The following is a 22,715-nucleotide window of genomic DNA, read 5'->3' as shown; positions in this document are numbered from 1 at the left end:
TGCCAACAGATGTGGAAAAAAGAGTAATCTCAAATGTATCCCTCATGGCAGGACCTGATGCGAGCCACAAAAGCCATTTTCCTCTTCTCCCCAACTATCAGCACAGGACTTGGGGAGGGGGAGGGGACCCCACTCTTAGTTATTGCTTAATTGCATTTGATGATTTGCATAAATAAGTGCTGTAAATAAATTTGCACAATTAAATGCATTCATTAATTGTATAAATAAATGACAATTTTATTTAAAATTGCTCAGGGCACTGGCACCCAGATAGGTAAATAATAATAATTTTTAAAAAATATATTTATACCCCACCCTCCCCAGCCAAGACCAGGCTCAGGGCGGCTAACAACCAATAATAAAAACAAGTTGATTAAAATACAATTTCAAAAATACAACATTAAAACATTAATGGCAGATAATGGGGAGGGAGTCCACAGTTGCAAATAAGACTGCAGCTATAATATCATAAAACCCCACTGAAATACACTGGCATTTACTGCTGATATATGAGTCAGTTCGAGGTGCCATGCAATTACAAAAAAGTCTTGTTCACAGCAGTTTCTTCCCCACTCGCCATTCCCAACATCACTCAAGGAATGACAACAAACCATTCAATTCTTTCTTTCTTTCTTTCTCTTTCGCTGCATTTTCCTTTTTCTCAGCTAACCCAAGAAAAAGTTCAGCTGCAAACCAATCAAGCGCCTAGGAAAAGTCTGCAACATGACTCTAGTGAGGGTGTCCTGTGTCGTCCCCAGTGGGAAAGTCTACAGACAGATATTTGATGATGAGGTACGGCAATGACAGAAGCTAGAAGACCTGGGGGGTTTTTTTGGGGGGGGATAGCATCACTTGAAGAAGGGATGGGGAACCTCAGGTACAGAACTCTTCCTGGGCTACACATCCTCTCCCTAGGCCACACCCCTATCCAGCTTTGGTTAGTAGATCTGCAGATTAGTAGATCTGCAGGTTCTAGTAAAACACAGACACACACATAGAGACACAGTAGATCCTGCAAGCCTTCGGTCTGCCCACCACTAGACTTAAACTCCGGCAGAGGCAGTTGCAAAGTTGGGTTAGAGCAGTCTTTGAAAACCTAGTGCTCTCCAGGTGTTTTGGACTAAAGTTCTCATCAGTCCTAGCCAGCACAGGGTGAAGACTGCGTGAGATTTGTGTCCTAATTCTTTGTGGGATATCTTGCATAGGATCACTTGGGGAGTATCTTGTTCATTATGGTCTGTATCAACCATTTTCAGATAATACCCTCAGACCCATGTGAAAACATCTGGAGAGACTTCAAGTCCATGAACTTGTTCTAAGTAATGGTTCTAATTTCATGCTGCTATTAGACTTTTCCCAAGAAATGACAGGCTACCTGCTATTGTTGTAGTTCATTGTATTTTAAATTACATGTAAAAGCAATAAAACATATTCTAAAAGAAGAAGAAGACTTAACACATTTAAGCTTTTAGGGTGTGAAACAGGGCTGTGTTCTCACCCAAACTCTCTTTGGCATATTCTTCTCCCTGCTGGTCTCATGAATTCAGCTTGACTGAAGACAGTGTATACTTTCATTCGAGGAGCGACAGGGTTTGTTCAACCTGACACATCTCTGTACCAAGGCAAAAATGTGGCGAGTCCTTATCTGAGAGATGTTTGCAGATGACGCAGCCTTGACAGTTCTCTCCAAGGAAGCTCCACAAAGACACATCAACTCTTTTGTCCATGCCTGCATGGAATTTGGCCATACCACCAGTCTGATGAAGACCAACATCCTGGGTGAGAACGCCCCCAGCACTCCACGCATCAGCACTGGTGACCACACACTTGAGGTGGTAGGCGATTTTGTCTACCTGGGCTCCACCATAACCAGCAACCTTTCCATTAATGCTGAGCTGGACAAGCATATTGGCAAGGCAGCTTTGGCAATGGCTTGCCTCTCCAAAGGGTATGGGAGAATGTGATGCTAACATCTACAGTGGTACCTCTGGATATGAACGGGATCCGTTCCAGAGCCCCATTCACATCCTGAAGCAAACGCAACCCGCGTCTGCGCATGCGTGGGTCACAATTCGCCGTTTTTATGCATGCGTGTGACGTCATTTTGACCGTCTGAGCGTGTGTGAGTGGCGAAACCTGGAAGTAACGTGTTCCGTTACTTCCGCGTTGCCGCGGAGCACAACCCTAAAGCGCTCAACCTGAAGCAACTTCAACCCGAGGTATGACTGTAATACCAAGATGAAGGTCGTCTACCAGGTTTGCGTGTTGAGCACGCTGCTATTGCACACTGTGTGTTGACTTGTAGACAACTTACAACTGCCAGGAGCAGCGCCTCAACGCCTCTCACATGCGCTGCATCAGGAAGATTCTGGGCATCACATGGCAAGACAGAGTTTCAAACAAAGATGTGCTCTCCCAGGCCTGCAATCCCAGCATGTTCACACTCCTGTCTCAGCAACATCTACACTGGCTTGGTCATGTTCACAGAATGGAAGATGGAAGAATCCCGAAGGACAGTGGTGTCCAAACTTTTTTCAAAGAGAGCCAGATTTGAAGTGAAGGGCCGTGAGGGTCAAAGGGCCAACCAAAGTTGTTGACCTTTTTTTAAGATTGAAATTGCTGAGCTTTTTTAGGGTTGACGTTGAAGGTTTTTTAGGATTTTACCCCAGGAAATAAACTGCCACAGGGGCTGGATTAAACTGATCAGCGGTCATGCCTGCCCAAGGGTGTGCTCTACAGGGGGATGGCTTCATGAACCAGGCTTGTTGGCAGACCAACTCTGTGTTACAAAGATGTCTGCAAATGTGACAAGAAGGCTGGCAACATCAGCCCTGTTGTGTGGGAATTCCTTGCACATGACTGTAGTACCTGGAGACAGTCAATGTGGTCATGGAAAGAATGACCACTTGAAGGAGCGCAGAGGGAAGAAACACCATAGTGCTTCTACAGTGGCACAACTAGGCACCTTCATCTGCCCCAGCTGCAACAAATACAGTTTGCTTTGCCCCTCCTCTTTGACAAACACACATGGCTCAGCTTTGCCTTGGTGAAAACCTAGAGAAAGCAATTTCTCAGTGTGTTTTGTGTTCCAACACCTGGCACTCTGCTTGAGACCATATAGGGATTTCTGTAGCTTACAGACCATTCCCTTCTTTACCTGCACTCCATCAGGTGGAAGCATGTACAGCTCCTCTTGCAAAATCCCGTACAAAAAAGCTGTACTCACATCGTAATGAGAAATGTGATGTTTCTCCTCTGCAGCAATCTGGAGCATTAGCCTAATGCTCTCATACTTGACGGTGGGTGAGTAGGTCTCGTGGTAATCCTGTCCTGGTACCTGTGAAAAACCTCTGGAGACCAATCTGGCTTTGTGCCTTTCAACCTTGCCAGTCTGGTCTGTCAGATGGCTGTCAGGTGGCAAGGGTGGTTGCTCACAAGTAACCAGGCAGGACTCCGACCTGTCTTTTACAGGTTTTATTTGGTGCAAAACGATTTACAGTGCAGAACCCCATGTCTGTCTCAATCGCTAGCAGAGTCTGGGAGTGGTTGTTTCCTGGACCTCCCCCAACATAAAAATCTTGTTACTCCCAGCCTTTTCCTTCCCTCTTTGCCCTTTAGACTTCTGCGCAGGGTGGGCGACGGAAGGGATGTGCTTCCCTCCTGGCCGGCTTGGCAAGGAGCGGTGCTGAGGCTCCCACCAGCATCCTCTGGTCCTTTTATCTCTTCCCCACTGGAGGTGGGGCTTTTCTCATCACCGGAAGAGGAACTGCTTCACAAGATTTTTGGAGGCCCCCTGTAACACAACTACCCTTCTGTTTCCCACCCCTGTTCCAATGGCAGTTCCCTGACATCCACCCCCCTCCCCATTGGTGGGGTCCATAGCTGCTTCCCACTCACAGGCGTTTGCGGGAGAGGGGGGAAAACCTATGAAAGAATCCTCCTCCTCCTCTGTGAATTCAAAAACTGTAACAGCGCAAGTACTGCTGCAAAATGGCATTCGCTCTCTCGGCCTGTCCGTTGGTTTCTGGGTGTCTTGCTGTTGAGAAGTTCACCTCTACCTGCAACAAGCTCATGAGTTTGCGCCAGAAACACGAGGTGAACTGCCTTCTGCGGTCGGAGATTACCCTCGAGGGGACCCCATGCAGTCGAAAGACGTGATCCACCAACAGCTTCGCAGTTTCCTCGGCTGTCACTGCATGAGAACATGCCACAAAGTGACACATCTTTGACAGCAGATCTACCACCACCATGACTGCCGTCTTACCTCGTGACCTGGGCAGATCCGTCATGAAATCTATGGACACCACCTCCTAGAGTCTCCCCGGTGTCGGTAACGGTTCTAGTAACCCCGCCGGTGCTGCCCTTTCCCCCTTGGCTCTCTGACACCTGTCACACCCCCAGACATATTCCCGTACATCCCCCCTTACATTGGGCCACCAGAACTGCCTTGTGACTAACAACAGGGTCTTATGTTGCCCAAAATGCTCAGCTGTGGGGTTGTCATGGAGCTGTTTGAGGACTTTGGCCTCAAAGTGCCCCTTTGTAGAACAACAGCCCCCTTTCTCCTCAAAGCCCCCATTTGCTCCCAGACCTTCCTTGAGCTCCCTCATTTTAGTTTGAGCAAACTCATCATGTCTGGTGAGTCCAACCAGTTCTGCCTCCCCTGCCAGTGCTCCCCCACAAGTCCATTTGTCCTCCTGGAACATTTGTCTGGCCATGGGGGGCCCTTCCTCTTCCATGTACTTAGGCTTCCTGGAGAGCGCATCCACCCTCACGTTCTGCTCCCCTGGTACGTATTGGATCTTAAAGTTAAAATTAGCAAAATACTGTGCCCAACGGATCTGCCTCTGACAGAGCACGCGCGCTGTCTGCCAATATTCCAGGTTCTTGTGGTCTGTCCACACCTGGATCTGCTGCTGCGCCAATCAGAAAGTGTCTCCACTGCTTAAAAGCTGCATAAATGGCCAACAATTCCTCGTCATAAATGGTCAATTCCTTGTCATAAATGGCCAACAATTCCTTGTCATAAATGGAGGGCCCTCACCTCGTCTGAACACGCTCTAATCAGCCAAGACGGGCACGGGTCGAGAGGATAGGTGGTGGGCTTTCCAGCTCGGAGGAGTCTGTTCACATCGGCTGGGGATATCCGGTCAAAGTGGTCCAATACAGGACCCGAGGACAGTCGAGGGGTCTCCAGTACGAAATAATTGCGCTGGGCGAGAGCTAGCGGATGCAATGGAGGCCGAGAAGTAAGACTTCTTAGCAGCCTTCACTGCCCTCTCATAGGTTTTCATAAAAACCCTATAAGATGTTCTTGAGGCTCCGTCACGGGCACCCTGCCATACTCGCTCTAGCCGTCTGAGGTCCCGCTTCATTTTCCGGAGCTCCTCGGTAAATCAGGGAGCCCGTTTTCTGCGGGGTTGCAGAGGGCGCTTAGGTGCGATCTCATCGATGGCTGCCAGGAGCTGGGTATTCTAGCCCTCAACAAGCTCAGTCAATGAGTCGCCAGGGGGAGCAAGGTCCCGCAAGGCTTGGCGGAATCTATCACTTGTCCATCAGCCTCTGCGGGCGAGCCCAAATTGGCTCGCCACCTAAGCAGGGTGGGGGTGGAAAGTCAATCCTGGCTTTCAGAGCGTAGTGATCAGACCTTCATCGAAGGAGACATGACCACATCTATACCTACGCCAAAGATCAAATCCAGCGTGTGGCCTGCTTGATGTGTGGGGCCCGAAACAAACTGGGAGAACCCTAGTGTCGCCATGGAAGACACCAGGTCCAGAGCCTGTGAGGAGGGAGTGGCATCAGCATGGATGTTGAAGTCCCCCAATACCAATAGGTTAGGGAACTCCATGGCAAAGCCGGCCACCGCCTCCAGTAGGCCTGACAGGGTGGCTGCTAGTGCGCTAGGTGGCCGGTACCCCAGCCAGACAGCCAAGCTCACCTCGGAGCCCCACACTAGGCCAACACATTCAATGCCGGGAATCGATGGCGATGGTAGAGCCCTGAAAGAACAATCTTCCCAGATTAATAATGCCACCCCTCCCCCCGGCCCACAGTCCGCGACTGGTGGAGGACGGAGAAACCCGGGGGCACCATCTCTCGTAGGGTAACTGTTTCCCCTTCACGCACCCAGGTCTCCGTCACACAAGCCAGGTCGACCCCCTGCGAGGTAAAGAAATCTCGCAGGGTGGCGGTTTTATTGCCTATAGACCTGGCATTGCACAGCACCAGTGACGGAGGTGAGTAATCCTTGCTCACCCTACCCTCGTCCCTCGGGATGGGGCGCAGATTGGAAGGGGTACGAGCATATCCGTATCACGATTCCCTTCGCCTATGACATCTGCCCCCACCGCCATACCTCCCTCGCCCCTCCACGGTAGCAATCCCAAGCCTCATACTAGCCTCCATTTACAAATTGAAAAGCAAAAAAACCAAAAACAATTATACCAAAACAAAACCAATCCCCACTCCACTCAACATCCATCCCACCCCAAACCAAAATAAAAATACATGAATAAAAACCACCGTTCACAGTGGTACAACAAAGTAAAAAGTAAAAACACTTTTAAAACACTTTAAAATATATAAAAACATTTTTGACATTTGCTGCAGCAGCACCAGTGTCCTTAAAGCTGTGGTGATGGTGAGTGTGGGCCCCGCCCCCTAGGCCTGGTGGAATTGGCCTGCAGGAGGGAGCGGCCTTCCCCAGCACTCACGGTGGCAGCAGCAGCAGCAGCAGTGTCCCAGTGCCTCAATGAGGCCTCTTAAAGCTGTGGCGGTGGTGATTCTGGGCCCCGCCCCCTAGGCCTGGTGGAATGGGCCTGCAGGAGGGAGCGGCCTTCCCCAGCACTCACGGTGGCAGCAGCAGCGGTGTCCCAGTGCCTCAATGAGGCCCCTTAAAGCTGTGGTGGTGGTGAGTCTGGGCCCCGCCCCCTAGGCCTGGTGGAATGGGCCTGCAGGAGGGAGCGGCCTTCCCTAGCACTCACGGTGGCAGCAGCAGCGGTGTCCCAGTGCCTCAATGAGGCCTCTTAAAGCTGTGGTGGTGGTGAGTCGGGGCCCCGCTCCCTAGGCCTGGTGGAATGGGCCTGCAGGAGGAAGCGGCCTTCCCCAGCACCCACGGTGGCAGCAGCAGCGGTGTCCCAGTGCCTCAATGAGGCCTCTTAAAGCTGTGGCGGTGGTGAGTCTGGGCCCTGCCCCCTGGGCCTGGTGGAGTTGGCCTCCGGAGGGAGCGGCCTGCCCCAGCACTCACGGTGGCAGCAGCAGCGGAATTATATGCTTCCACCTGATGGCGTACAGGTAAAACAGGGATTTGTTTGTTCTCTGTAGAAGTCCCTATATGGTCTCAAGCAAAGTGCACGATGCTGGCACTCTAAACTCACTGAGGTGTTGTTTTCTCTAGGTTTTCATCAAGGTAAAGCTGATCCATGTGTATTTGTCAAGGAGGAAGGGCAAAAGAAGCTGTATTGCTTGTTTTATGTTGATGATATACTTTTCTTTTGGAAGGATGTCAAAATGTACAATAGCGCCCTAGCTCAACTGAAGGAGCACTTTGGCATGAAAGATCTTGGTGAGGTAACCAACTACCTATCTCTGGAAATAGAGAGAGACCACGTCTGGAGTTTGCTATATGTACACTCAGGGTCTATTTGATTGGTTGTGCAAGAAGCAAACAACAGTAAGTTTAAGTACTTGTGAAGCTGAACTGAATGCACTGTCTTATTCACTTGTGGATTATGAATGGTTGTTACAATTGTGTAAAGACATGAGAATTCCTGTTAAATGTCCAATTCAGGTTTATCAGGACAACAAAGCATGTTTGGCTTTGCTGACTTCTGAAGGTTGTAAGCAAAGCACGAAGCACTTGCAATTGAAGCTGCAACATGATAGGGAATGTGTTCAGAATGGACTCGTAACGATGTCCTACATGCCAGGTAATGAAATTCCTGCTGATTCCTCCAAGGTTGTTCCGAAGGATCAACACTGTACCTATGTACAGAAATTGGGTTTGTACTGAGATTGTACTGACACGCTGCCCAGTGGTGTTCACAGAAAGGGGGAGGATGTTAGTTTCTGTTCTTATCACTGAGCAGCTGCGTGGAGTCACAGGACTCTGTTTACATTCCAGAGACAGTCCAGACTCTTGGATGTCTCACGGGAGGGGAGACGGGATGTGACGTTAGTGGTTTCCTGTTTCCTTTGTTCCTTTGTTCAGTTGCTCTTCTCTCACAGGGAGAGGATGTATATTTCTTTGCTCTCTGCATAGCTAGAAAATAAAGCATAGCAATGTAGCTCATACTATCTCATCCTTCCACATGCTGTTTTGGGAACTCTGCTAGGACGACATGCCTGAGGCGTTATCAAAGGATCAGGTCGTCAATTAATCGTCGGGAGGCGATTCCGAAGATGAGCCTTATCAGCTCGGTCGAACGGAGATTCCGACAAAAGCAACATATTGAATTGCCAAAAATAAAAATTGTAAATAAACTTTTTGTGATAACACATTTTAACGAATAAAGATGAACTTAAAAATTTTGTCTTGGAATGTTAATGGATTAAATGAAAAAAAAGAGAGAAACAAAATAGCACATATTTTGACCAAACAAAAAAAAAATGTTGTTACTTGTCTGCAGGAAACACAAGTCACAAAAGAGCATAGAAGAGTATTAATCACCCCCAAATTAGGAAAAGAATTCATTGCTGCAGATAATGTAAAAAAGAAAGAGTAGTGATTTATGTCAGACCTGTGTTAGAGTCAGAGTTGTTATTTTCTGGCCCTAAAGGGAGAATAGTATTGTAAAGATTAAAAGTCAAGGAGAAAACATCAAAATAGTAGGGATATATGCGCCGAATGGGGAAAAATCAGTATTTTATAAAAAACTAGAAAAAAAGCTGTTGGAATATGTAAAAGATAAATTAATACTGCTTGGAAATCTTAATGAAGTAACAGACCCACAGATAGACAGATCGGAGGAAGTAAAGGACAAGGAAAATTGCCTTGTACATTTGCGAAGATGATAGAAATTCTAGATCTAAAGGACTCATGGAGGTACAAACCTAGATTTGAGAGAGAATACACGTACTTCTCTGAACCAAACAAAACAGCTAGTAGGATAGCTGCCATCTGGGTTTTGTTAGATTTGCTTAGAAAGATTGAAGAATCACAGATTTTACCAAAAATAATTTCAGATCACAATCCAGTTCTGTTAAAACTACAACCAGACTGGAAATCAGGAATATGTAGATGGAAATTGAATGAATCATTACTGAAAGAGGAAAAAATATTAGAGAGAGCTAAAAATGCACTAAAATAATACTTTGAATTGAATAAAAACCAAGTTGATGATGTAAGAATACTCTGGGATGCTGGTAAAGCAGTGATCAGGGGATACTTTATAAAACAAGGTGTAAGAATAAAAGAGGAAAGCAAAAAGCAAAAATAGAATTAATGGAGGAAATAAGGAAAAAAGAAAAAGAGCAAATCAAACAACCAAATAATGATACAATTAAGAAAGAGATTAAGTTATTACAGGCAGAATATATGTCCAAAATAGAACAGGAAATAGAGTGGAATGTGGAAATGTGGAAACAAAATAATTTTGAGTTTGTCAACAAGCCCGGAAGATATCTGGCGTGGCAATTGAAAAAGAGGCAAAACCAAAGACAAATAAACAGAATAAAAATAGAAGAGAAAAATATAGATGATGCAAAAGTAATAATACAAAAATTTAAAAAATATTATGAAAATCTATATAAAAAAGACAAAGACGCAAACAAAGAAGTAGACAACTACCTACACCAACAGAAAATCCCAGCGATAAATAAAGAAAAAATACAAATGCTCAACTCCTCGATAACAACATTAGAAATTAGGAACACAATCAAGAAAATTAAATCAGGAAAAACACCTGGCCCAGGAGGTCTCCCAGCAGAATTCTATTTAAAAAAATGGAGGAAATCCTAACAGCTCCAGTGGTTGAAGTAATGAACAACATTCTTAATAAAGGAAAGATTCCAGACTCATGGAAGGAAGCCTGCGTAACATTAGTACCTAAACAGGGAGGAGACCCAGAGTGAATATCTAACTATAGGCCAATATCGCTATTAAATTGCGATTACAAACTTTTTGCCAGTATACTGGCAAATAGACTTAAAGAGGCCATCAGTGAAATTATACACCCAAATCAGTCCGGGTTCCTCCCAGGAAGACAAATCTCGGCCAATACTACAAACATTATAGACATTTTAGAATATTTAGAAGCCAAAAATGATAAAAAGCTGCCTTATTATTACTTGATGCAGAAAAGGCATTCAGCAATGTTTTGTGGCATTATATGAATAAACAATTGGAGGTTATGGGTCTAGGAACAAAATTCAGAAAGGGAATAGAGACAATATATGAACAACAAAAGGCAAGGTTAATAATAAATGGTAATCAAAATCAAATCCATTTATTGTGAGGACCATGCCTGTACACAAACATCAACACTACAATAGTTAAAAATATTAAAATTAATTACATACTATGCCAACAAAACCTTCTTCCCACAGAATAGAAAAGGAGGGAAAACGAGCAACGAGTTAAACAGACGATGAAGGGGTCTTTACATTGTCTTCCATAAATCTTTCCCTGGCTTTCATGGCCTTCATCACAAAAACCGCTACCACATGGGTAATACGTGGGTTTGCATCAACTAACAAAAATTTTACTCTGTCTTCAGGACTGGTTATAGAATTGGGTATAATTTGCAGCAATGCGTCTCTAAAGCCCGAGTAAATGGGGCAATAGGGGAGGTAATGTGTAAGATCCTCTTTAATTTTCATAAGGCAAGGACATAAACGGTGTTCTACTGGGGTTTTTGTGTATCTACCGGTCAAATAAGCAGTTGGCAATGTTTGGAACCGTGCCATAGTAAAAGCTCTCCGAAGGGTGGGATCAGTGATCTCCACCAAGTAGTTGGCACAGATTTTGAATGCTTTTACTCGAGGGAACCAGTAGGAAAACCCAGAGTTTTTTATCTTAGTGGAGTCCAAAAAGGCGTTGTCAGAGCTGCCCGAGATCCCAGCTCACAAAGGACCAACGCCGCTTCGTTGTTAAGTACGAAAGTCTTTATTGAAGTTCAGTTTCACTTCCACAGCCGCAGCGTGCAGCTCTACGTCTCAAACTCTAGACCGCTGAAGCTCCGTCTGAATCTCCTCCCCCCAGACACCAGTTTAAGACTCTAGCCTTGCTCCACCTCTTCCTCTGCTCTTTCCTCCTCTGGTTCCGCCTGTCCGTCGGGGTCTCGCCCTTTCTAGACTCTTCTGATGCTGATTCCCCTGAGTCTTCCCCCTCCCTCCGGCGGGCTTTAGGAGCTGGTTCCCAATCCGGGTCTCCTGCTGTCCCTCGCGCCTGTACATTTGAACTTGGCGCACGCGCCCAGCCGGCAACTTTCCTCCTGACCGTTTCACTGCTGCTGTCACTGCTTCCCCCTTCGGGGAGGCTAGCTGCAACTGACCTCCCCTCCGTTCCCCCACTCTCCGATGGAGGCGTGGTCAGCCCTGACTCATCTTCTCTCCCCGCTGGAGGAGACGCTGGTCCTGACACATGTGACTCTTCCCCCCCACTACGCTCTGGTGGGGAAACTGGTCCTGATCCCCCGCTGCTGCTTTGGGGGTCCCCGCTGGCTCCTTGTTTCTGGTGCGTCCCCCCTGGGACCCCCCTTGCCCTGACCATCGGCGCCCCCTTCTGGGAATCTTCTGATTCGCTGGAGAAGCTCATGGAATCTCTCGGGTCACTGTCATACTCCCCTACGCTGCCCTCGGATTCTTCCCCTTCGCTCTCCATTTCCTCTCTCCCCTGTGCTCCTGCTCCCGAGCCCCTGACATCCATCCCCCCTCGAAGCCCCCCTTCCCCCCTCCCCCTCTTCGGGTGTGGTTTCCGGGTGCTCCAGTCCTGTGGGTGTGAGTGCGGGATACCATTCTTCCCCCCTGGTGTGCAGCCGGCCAGCGGGATCTGGCCAGACCGCAATGGGCTCGTCGACGTCAATTTCTTCTGCTTCCATCTCTCTGCTGTTGTGCTCGAATCCAGGATCCTCCCCCAACACGTCCATGTCCTTCCCTCCCCCTCGTACCTCGGGTGAGGCTGCGTGTAAGGTCCCCGCAGCAGTTCCCTGCTCCACCCCACCTCCGGTTGATTGTCCCACCAATAGGAGCGGTCTGTGACAAACCCCAAGAGTGACCCCTCCGGGGAGCTTGTTTCCGGTGTCGTCTCCTCAGCTGATGAAAAACCCTGGAACGTACTGGCTGAAAGTGTGGGTGTGAAAAGCCAGTCGTCGAAATACTCTGCCGGCATAGGTCTGTGTGGGAAGAGTGCATGGAACTCGTCTTTGAGATAGTGCTCCTCCACGGCATAGCACGGTACCCAGCTGTTGGCGCTGGCTGGGGTACCTTCCCTGGCAAGGAGATATTCCACTCCCTCTTCCCCCCACCTCGAGTCCAAAATCTCCGTGACCTCGTTGAGTGGCGTCGCCCTCTGTGACCCCTCCCCTGTTGGCGATTTGTTAAGTGGGTCTGGCGCGTTCCCTGGCGCCTGAAACCTGTGGGGTGCCCTGTAGGGTGTGAGCACTGACCTATGAAAGACTGGATGCATTCTGGAGCCCTCCGGGAGTGTCAACCGGAAGGCCACTGGATTGATTTGTGCCGCGACCTGGTAAGGCCCCAGCTGCTTGTGTTTGAGCTTCCTCTTAGCTAACGTCCTGGCCGGCACTGCCTGGGCTGCTAACCAGACCCAGTCCCCCACCTGGATGTCTTCCCCGACTCTCCTGTGCCTGTCTGCCTGCAATTTGTAGGCGTGTTTCGCCAGTTCCAAGTGCCTTCGGAGTTGCTCGCGGACCTCCTGTAACTCTGCTGCTAAGTGCTCTGCTCCCCGTGGCTCCCCCTCCCCCTTCGTCTCTAACCCCGGGAAGGTTCTGGGATGCCGTCCATTGTTGGCGAAGAACGGTGTCACCCCTGTAGACCCGTGCTTCGTGTTGTTGTAGGCAAACTCGGCCAGCGGTAGGTAGTCCACCCAGGTCGAGGGTTGTTGATTCGCGTAGCATCGCAGGTACTGCTGCATGATGGCGTTGACCCTCTCCGCTTGTCCGTTGGTCTGCGGGTGTCGTGCCGACGCTAAGTTGATCTTGACGTTCAGGATGCCCAGCAGCTTCTGCCAGAAGCTCGAGATGAATTGGCGACCCCGGTCGGACAGGATGGACCGCGGCAAGCCGTGAGCTTTGAACACGTGGTCTATGAACAGCTTGGCGGTCTGTTCCGCTGTGGCCACCTTCGCGCAAGGAATGAAGTGCGCCATCTTGGTGAACATGTCTACGACCACGAGTACCGCTGTTTTGCCTCGCGAGCTGGGCAGATCTGTGACAAAGTCCAGGGCCACTTTCTCCCACGGTTCGAGCGGCGTCTGTAGAGGTTCTAGCAGACCCGCCGGCTTCCTGTGTACTGGCTTGGCCCTTTGGCAGGTGTCACACCTGGAGACGTAATCCGCGACTTCTCCCCTCATCTTGGGCCACCAAAAGTCTCTGGTTACTAATTCCGCCGTCTTGTCCTTGCCGAAGTGCCCAGCGCTGGGCGCGTCGTGTAACTGCTGCAGGACTTTCGCGCGGAGGTCGTCTCCGGGTACGTAGAGAGCCCCTTTGCGGATGAGCAGTCCGTCTCGTATCTGGAACTCGTCGTCCTTCGCTGTGCCTCTTCGCACCTCCTCCATCTTGGATTGTGCGAACGAATTCGTCTGCAGCGCTCGACGCACCGCGTCCAGGTCCACGGCGGCTGAAGCGCACGCCCACGCTTTCGGTGCGAAAATGTGTTTGGCCGCCACCGGTGCCGCTTCCTCGAGATACTGCGGCTTCCTGGATAGTGCATCCGCCATGACGTTGTTGTCTCCCGGGACGTATTCTATCCGGAAATCAAAATCCGCAAAGAACTCCGCCCAGCGGATGTGTCTCTGGTTCAGGAACCGCGCCGTGCGCCAGTACTCCAGGTTCTTATGGTCCGTGCGGACCTGCACTGTGTGTCTGGCTCCGACGAGGAAGTGCCGCCACGCCTTGAAGGCTGCATGAATGGCCAGCAACTCCCTGTCCCAGATGGTGTAGTTCTCTTCCGACTTGCTGAGTTTCCTGGAGTAGAATGCGCATGCCCTCCAGTCCCCTTGCGGATCTTGCTGCAACAGGACCGCCCCCACCGCTCTGTCCAAGGCGTCCGTCTCAACCCTCATTGGTTTGCTGGGGTTTACGTGTAGCAGCTGTTCTTCGGACGCGAAGAGACGCTTGAGTCTCCGAAAGGACTGCTCTGCCTGGTCCGTCCAGGTGAACTTCTTCTTCTTGGAGCTGAGGGTGTCCGTGATGGCCGCCGTCTCCTTCGCGAACCCCTTGATGAACTTGCGATAAAAGTTGGCGAAGCCGACGAACTTCTGGACCTCCTTCCGATTGCGCGGGCTCTTCCAGTCCAACACCGAGCGGACCTTGGTGCTGTCCATGGCGAGTCCCTTGTCGGACAGCTTGTAGCCCAGGAAATCCACCTCCGTCATGTCGAACTGGCACTTCTGTAGTTTGGCGTAAAGTCTGTGCTCCCGTAGCCTCTGCAGGACCTCCTTGACGTCCCCCTCGTGAGCCTCCTGCGATTCCGAGAAGATCAGGATGTCGTCCAGGAAGCAGACGCACTTCTTGTAGAGGAGTCCCGCTAACACGTGATGCATGAAGGCTTGGAAACAATGGGAGCCATTTTGCAGACCAAACGGCATTACGCGATATTCATAGGTGCCTAAAGGTGTAAACATGGCCGTCTTCCACTCATCGCCCTCCCGCATGCGTATAAGGTTGTACGCCCCTCGTAGATCCAACTTGGTGAAGAGTCGTCCCTTCCTCACCGTCGCGAGCAGGTCGTCGATCTTGGGCATGGGGAATGCTGTGGGCTTCGTCCTGGAATTGATGATTCTATAATCAACTACGAGCCTCCGTTGGGGCGTGTCTTTCTTCTTCACGAAAAACACGGGACGGCCCCCCACTGCTTTGGATTGTTGGATGAATCCCCGCTTCAAGTTGTGATGTATGAACTCCCTGAGTTCTTGCAGTTCGTCCTCAGACATGGAATACAGTTTTCCAGTCGGCAGCGTCGCCCCCAGCAGGAGGTCAATCTTGCAGTCGTAAGGCCTGTGGGGAGGCAGCTTATCCGCTTCCTTCTCGCAGAAGACCTCCAAAAACTCCTTGTACTTGTTGGGCACCGCTTGCACCATGCCTAGGTGTAGCTGCGGTTCATCCTCTTGCCCCTCCTCTTCCTGGCAGGTCCGGACGCAGTGTTCTGCGCAGTAGGAAAAGCAGAAGGTCAATTGCCGCTGGTACCATGCTAATGCCGGGCTGTGCCTATCCAGCCAACTCATGCCCAACACTATGGGCGTGTCCGACAGGTGGGTGACGTTGAAGCTGATGACTTCGCGGTGGTTTCCAATTTGCATTACCATAGGCGGTGTTTGCTGTACCACCTCTCCTCCCAGTATCTTCCTGCCATCGACCGTGACGACGTTTAGGGGCATCATGGCTGGTAGGAGTGCTATGCGATGTTGCTTGATGAAGTCCACTCCTACAAAGTCTGCGTTGCTACCAGAGTCAATGGTAATTGGGACTTCCAGGGTGAGCCCATTGGGCAGCTGGAGCGATGCGGTGAGTTGCACCACTGGTTTGGGTGGGAGGGGGTCTGTGGGCTGTAAAATCTCTGGGGACTGCTTCACTGACTCGCCTGGCTGGGCCCCAGTGCTTCTGCTTCCAACCAGGCTTCTTCGTTTCTCTGCAGCTGTTCTCCCTGCTGAACTGCTCCCCTTACTGTTGCTGAGGCTGCAGTGTGCTTCTGGATCCTCTGGGGACACTCTTTGGCCATGTGCTGTGCACTGTCGCAGATGTAACACTTCCTGCTCCCTCTAGGAGCCTTCGCCTTGACTGCTCCTGGTGTTTGGGCTCTGCTTGCTGTCTGAGCCCTGGCACCACCTATCTCCATCGGCTCTTCTCCCCTCCCCAGTGGAGGCGTGGATAGCGCGCGCCCTGTCTCTCTGGGTAGGAAGGGAGTTGTTCTGGCTGGTGTGCTTGCCCTACGTTCCTCCTCCCTGCTCCAAGGGCGGTCTTCCAGGCGCACCCCTATCGCCAGCGCTCTCTGGACGACTTCTGTGGTGCTTTTAGGTCTTTCTCCCCTTGCCAGCTCATCTTTCACGGCCCCATTTAGTCCCTCCCAGAACAGATCCCTGACGGCAACGGAGTCCTTCTGCCAGCCCAGCACATTCACTAACGCAAAAAAGCGTGAGTGATATTGTCTCACCGTGGCTTTGCCCTGCTGCAGCCCATGCATTTCACTCCTGGCCACATCCACATCTACTGTTGATTTAAAACAAGCGTCCATAGCTTTGATAAATGCGTTGGAATCTTGGAGGGCGGGATCATTTTCGCGCCATAAATTCTGCAGCCACGATTTAGCTTCCCCATGCAGATGAGTAATTATGAAGCCTACTTTCTCTTCCTCATCTCTAAAGTCTTTCCGAAGCAAATTGAGCGCGAAAACTATGTCGGCTCTGAAGTTAGGATACTGCTGCAGGTTCCCGTCGAAGTGGGCTACTATGCTGCCCCCCCTCTTCCCGAGGCCAACTCCCTCCGGCTTGGGTCCTGGCAGCCCCTCCTTGCCCAAACGTTCCCACCTGGTCTGCAGATCCCGGCAGAGCGCTACTTCTTCTTCTTCTCTTTTCCTGGATGCTGCTACTTCTGCGTAAAGCGTCGTGACTGCGTTTTGCAGTTCTGTCACCTTCTCCTCTGTAGTCATCTTTGCCTATCTTCGTGAGCTCGCAAAACACCAAGTTTTGCCCCTCGCTGCGCCAACTCACGCTGCGAGGGTTAAATTCTAAGAGGGACGGAGCTTAATGTCAGAGCTGCCCGAGATCCCAGCTCACAAAGGACCAACGCCGCTTCGTTGTTAAGTACGAAAGTCTTTATTGAAGTTCAGTTTCACTTCCACAGCCGCAGCGTGCAGCTCTACGTCTCAAACTCTAGACCGCTGAAGCTCCGTCTGAATCTCCTCCCCCCAGACACCAGTTTAAGACTCTAGCCTTGCTCCACCTCTTCCTCTGCTCTTTCCTCCTCTGGTTCCGCCTGTCCGTCGGGGTCTCGCCCTTTCTAGACTCTTCTGATGCTGATTCCCCTGAGTCTTCCCCCTCCCTCCGGCGGGCTTTAGGAGCTGGTTCCCAATCCGGGTCTCCTGCTGTCCCTCGCGCCTGTACATTTGAACTTGGCGCACGCGCCCAGCCGGCAACTTTCCTCCTGACCGTTTCACTGCTGTTGTCACTGCTTCCCCCTTCGGGGAGGCTAGCTGCAACTGACCTCCCCTCCGTTCCCCCACTCTCCGATGGAGGCGTGGTCAGCCCTGACTCATCTTCTCTCCCTGCTGGAGGAGACGCTGGTCCTGACACATGTGACTCTTCCCCCCCACTACGCTCTGGTGGGGAAACTGGTCCTGATCCCCCGCTGCTGTTTTGGGGGTCCCCGCTGGCTCCTTGTTTCTGGTGCGTCCCCCCTGGGACCCCCCTTGCCCTGACCATCGGCGCCCCCTTCTGGGAATCTTCTGATTCGCTGGAGAAGCTCATGGAATCTCTCGGGTCACTGTCATACTCCCCTACGCTGCCCTCGGATTCTTCCCCTTCGCTCTCCATTTCCTCTCTCCCCTGTGCTCCTGCTCCCGAGCCCCTGACAGGCGTCTTTTTCAAAGATCCATTCCCGAACTTTATCAGGGCTCCACAATTTGAGAGTATTAAACTCAGGTAGGTTGTATCTACATAAAATGTCTAGTAGATTTTTATGCCAAGTGGTATTATTTTGTAATGATACAAAGGCTTGTTTAGCCAATAAGGTGTTTGGGGCATCTATGAGGTTGGTGAAGAAACGCAGGAATCTTAAGTGGGCCCTGGCAGACACAGAGGGTAATCCTACTTCCACTCTTAGGAAAGCTGCCGGAGTGCTCTGAGTGAGGCCTAGAATTCTTCTGAGATAAAAATTTTGGAAGATTTCAAGCCGTTCTAACAGCTTCTGATTCCATCCCCAGAGTTCTACTCTGTATAACATCTGGGGAATCACTTTTCCAACAAAAGTTTTTAGTGCCGGGGTCACCAGTTGCCCTCCCCTCGAATAAAAAAAGCTGAGCAGAGCACCAATTGTCCTACGTGCTAGAAGGGCTACAGTCTTGAAGTGGGCAAGTCAGCTAGATGTAGCTTGGAAAGTGATACCAAGATATTTAAAGAGAAGACATTGTTCAATTTTGTGTTCATCTAAAGACCATCTGAATGTGTGGCGAGCTCTAGTAAATACCACAATTTTTGTTTTATCATAATTTATCTTTAGAGAGTTTTGGGAACAATAAGCTACGAGCCCCTCCAGCATGCTATGTAGGCCCCTTCGAGTGAGTGCCATGACCGCCATGTCATCAGCATATAGCAGTATATTCAGGTGTTTGCCTTCCAGGGCAGGAGCTGATGACTTATACTTTGCCATATGTTGAACAATGTCGTTTATATAGAAATTAAAGAGGAACGGCGCTAACAAACAGCCCTGTTTAACCCCTTTCCCCAGTGGCAGTGGGTCAGTATAGTTGCCTGACATCCCAGTTCTAATTTTAACTGTGATGTCTGTATGTAACTCTCTAAGTATTTTGAAAAGTCGTCTATCTATATCTGTGTCATATAGTTTTTGCCATAATTTGTCCCTACAGATTGAGTCAAAAGCGGATGTAAGATCTACAAAAGCCACAAAAAGTTTGCTCTTATGTGTCTTTGTATACTTATCTATCATTGTCTGTAATACCAAACAATGGCCTATTGTACTATGGCCCTTTCTAAACCCTGCCTGTGCCGAATTAAGCAAGTTAGAGTGGTCAGCCCAGTCAACCAATTTATTTAACAGGTGGTGAGTATAAAGTTTATACACAATGTCCAGGAGACTTATGGGGCGATAGTTTGAGGGGTCTTGGGGGTCGCCCTTCTTATAGATGGGGGCTACTAGGCTCAGTTTCCAATTTTCTGGGATTTTGCATGTATCATTTATTACCGTAAAAAGTTGGGCCAAAAAAGCAGCCCACCACTGGGCATTTAGTTTAAGCACCTCAGGAGGAATCATATCTTCACCGGGAGCTTTGCCATTCTTGAGTGTTTTAATTAGCTGTAAACATTCTAATTCGGTAACAGGATCCCAGCCCATTAATAGATCATTTTTAAGAGGAGGAAACTGGCTTGGTTTAGGGTTAGGGTTAGGGTTAGGGTTAGGGTTAGGGTTAGGGTTAGGGTTATATAGCCGGGAAAAATGTTGGTACCATAAGTTAGATGAAATACTGTTGGTTACAGTTATCCCTTTGGGTGAAATTCCCTGAGCAATTATTCCCCAGAACTTTTTGTCGTCCCGCAATTTGATCGCCTTGTCGAGTGCCTCCCACTGTTCCTTTCTATAGAGGGATTTCTTAAGTTTTAGAGTATTTTTATAATGAGAGCGCCACCTGTGCAGGTTTTCCACTGAGGACAGGGTCCCTTCCTGTTTTACCTTATTTTGTAATTTCCTGAGCAAAGATCTTAGATTCCTACAGTCTTTATCGAACCAGGCCCTCGAATTATTTTGTTGTTTGGGAGGGTTGGGGTTCGTGAGTAGTGGGAAGAGCGACTCTGAGACCTGCTGAAATGTTAGAAAGGGGTCAGAATTAGATAAAATACACTGGTCTCTCAAGGCCAGTAATTCTGATGAATGCAGGTGTAGTTTGATTTTGAATTCCAGGTCGCTGTTCCATTTACGCCTGCGAAGGGCCAGAGTTGGAGGTGGGTCTGCACAGTGATTGCGGTATTGCGGATCCTCCAAACCACGGGGAATTAGTGAAATTGATATAGGGAGGTGATCACTCTCAGTTCTGTTGAAAGTCCTAAAGCCCTGTGACCTCTCCAAAAGTTTTGGGGAGACCAGGATATAATCAATAACGCTCACACCTCTAGGCCCAAGGAAAGAAAAGAAACCCCCTGACCTGTCCATATGGGTACCAAGCAAATTATACAGATTATGTTTGAAGGCAGTCTCCATTAATGTAATGCCTGCCTTATTCAAGACCTTATCATCAGAGTCGAAATTGGAAACAGAACTGTTAGAACCAAAAACTAAGATTTTGTCAAAGATGTATAACTTGCTGTTGAAATGGAACACGCAGGATGAAACGGTCAAATCAGCAATGATCAAATGGGCGCAGGATCTAGGTCATAATATTATGTTTGCTGATTGGGAACAGTTGTGGACCACCGGTATGAAATTTACGGCATGTATTGCCTTAAAGGAGAACATTATGAAAATGATTTACAGGTGGTACATGACCCCAGTCAAGCTTGCTAAAATTTATCACCTGCCTGACAATAAATGTTGGAAATGTAAAGAAGCTGAGGGAACATTCTTTCACCTCTGGTGGACTTGCCCAAGAGTTAAGGCTTACTGGGAAATGATATATAATGAACTTAAGAAAGTATTTAAAAGTACCTTCCCTAAGAAACCAGAGGCCTTTCTCTTGGGCATAGTTGGCCAATGGGTGCCAAAGAAAGATAGAACATTCTTTATGTATGCAACAACAGCAGCAAGAATACTTCTAGCTAAATATTGGAAGACACAGGATCTACCCACCGTGGAGGAATGGCAGATGCAAGTGATAGACTACATGGAGATGGCTGAAATGACTGGCAGAATCCGTGACCAGGGAGAAGAATCGATGGAACAGGACTGGAGAAAGTTTAAGGACTATCTACAAAAATACTGTAAAATCCTTGAGTGTCAATAGGATGTGGGAAGTAAAAGCAACAGGGTTTGTGTGACTTTGGTCAAAGGTGTGTGAAAAGAAGAATCTAAGAAAAAAAGGATAAGGGGTTTTGAACAGAACAATATTATGTCATATTTTATAAGATGAGGTACGGATTAAAAAAATGGAAAATGGGGACATAATAATTAGAATATAACATTAAGTATGGTTGAAACAAGGTTTTGAATTTGCTGAATCTGATTGGAGTAAAGTGGAACACAAAAAAGGGGGATGTGAGGAGGTCAAGACAGAGGGGCATGGAACTTTATAAATTTAAGAAAGAGCGTTTTTCTTTTTTCTGTTTTTCTATTTTTCTTCTTTTCTTTTTTTTCTGTCATATATTTTTGTTTTTCTTGAGCTTTATGTATGGAAATGATGCATTTTGAAATGATGAAATTCTTTGTTTTGTAAAACCTTAATAAATATGTATTTAAAAAAAAAAAAAAGACCTTATCATCAGAGGACCAGGGAATAAACCAATCTGCCTCTGGCAGCAACTGAGATTTAGAGCAGTAAGTATTAATGTCGTTTCCTATCCTGGCGTTGAAATCACCTGCCAGCAGGATATCCATGCCAGGGAATTCTAGTTCAGCCTTTTCCAAACATAGCTCCAAATCTTCCCAGGTTTGTAACGACTGGGAAGGGGTGCCTATAGGAGGGATATATATATTAAAGCAAAGGAAATCTCCTCCTTCACTGCTAGAAATAAGTAGGATTTGTAGATTGTTACTCTTCGCCCACTGCTGTTGCCGGACCTTGCACTTTAGCTTGGTGGAAACAAAAGTGACTAAGCCACCACTAGGTCGGCCTCGAAAATTTGGTTTAAATGGTAATCTAACAGACAATTGTTGGCTATTTTCAGTTTAGTTGTGCTGCAGAAAGCTTGCTGGGGAGACCACACATTACAAGGAACTCAAAAATAACTTTATCAAGGTTTTTTGTTGTACTTACCTTTATTGTAAGAACCAATAAAGATGTATTAAAAACAAAACAAAACAAAAAAACAAAGGTTTGCCAGGATCCACGTGCAGGAACTGCTCCTCGGAGGCAAAGACCTTCTTTAAGCTTTCAAAGGCCTGCTGCGCCTCCTTTGTCCACAAAAACTTCTTCTTCCCACTGAGACAATCAGTGATGGGCGCCGACAGATGCGCAAAGTTCTTGATAAACTTTCGGTAGAAGTTGCTTAAGCCAAGGAATCGCTGCACATCCTTCTTTGTCTTGGGGCTTTTCCAGTCTAACACTGCCTTCACCTTCTCCGGATCCATGGCAAGCCCTCTATCTGACAGCCAGTACCCCAGGAACTCGACCTCCCGAGCATGAAACTGGCATTTCTCCAGCTTGACCCATAACTGATGCTCCTTTAGCTTCTCCAACACTTGCCGAACATCCCTCATGTGCTGTTCCTCATTCTCAGAAAAGATCAAGATGTCATCCAAAAAGCAAACGCAGTTCCGGTACAGTAGGGGACCCAGTATGTGGTGCATGAAGGCCTGGAAACATGGACTGCCGCCTTGTAATCCAAAGGGCATAACGAGATATTCAAATGCCCCAAGGGGGGTGAAAATGGTCATCTTTCATTCGTCTCCCTCGCGCACCCTGATAAGGTTGTACACTCCTCGGAGATCAAGCTTGGTAAAAATTCTGTCCCGCCTGACTCTCGCCACAACATCGTCAATTCTGGGCATGGGGGAGGCCAGGGGTTCCATCAGACTGTTCACGATTCTGTAATTCACTACCAGATGGCGCTCTTCTGTCCCCCTCTTGTCCACAAAGAACACTGGACTACCCCCTACCGCCTTGGATTCCCTTATGAAATCCCTTTTCAAGTTCTTCTCAATAAACTCCTTCAAATC

The 22,715-nt window shown here is 48.5% G+C and overlaps 1 long non-coding RNA gene across 1 annotated transcript in view; it reads left to right on the top strand.

The window, feature by feature from the left end:
- The first annotated feature begins 438 nt into the window (after window positions 1-438).
- Window positions 439-22,715, top strand: part of LOC310753919 — a 36,396-nt gene continuing 14,119 nt past the window's right edge. The window contains exon 1 of the long non-coding RNA XR_014543510.1: window positions 439-792. This is a non-coding gene — a long non-coding RNA (uncharacterized lncRNA). The remainder of the gene's footprint in view (window positions 793-22,715) is intronic.

Source organism: Podarcis filfolensis (assembly GCF_964270895.1).
Source record: "Podarcis filfolensis genome assembly, chromosome: W".
NCBI classification, from domain to species: Eukaryota; Metazoa; Chordata; class Lepidosauria; order Squamata; family Lacertidae; genus Podarcis; species Podarcis filfolensis.
This window is presented reverse-complemented; position numbering and strand designations above follow the sequence as displayed.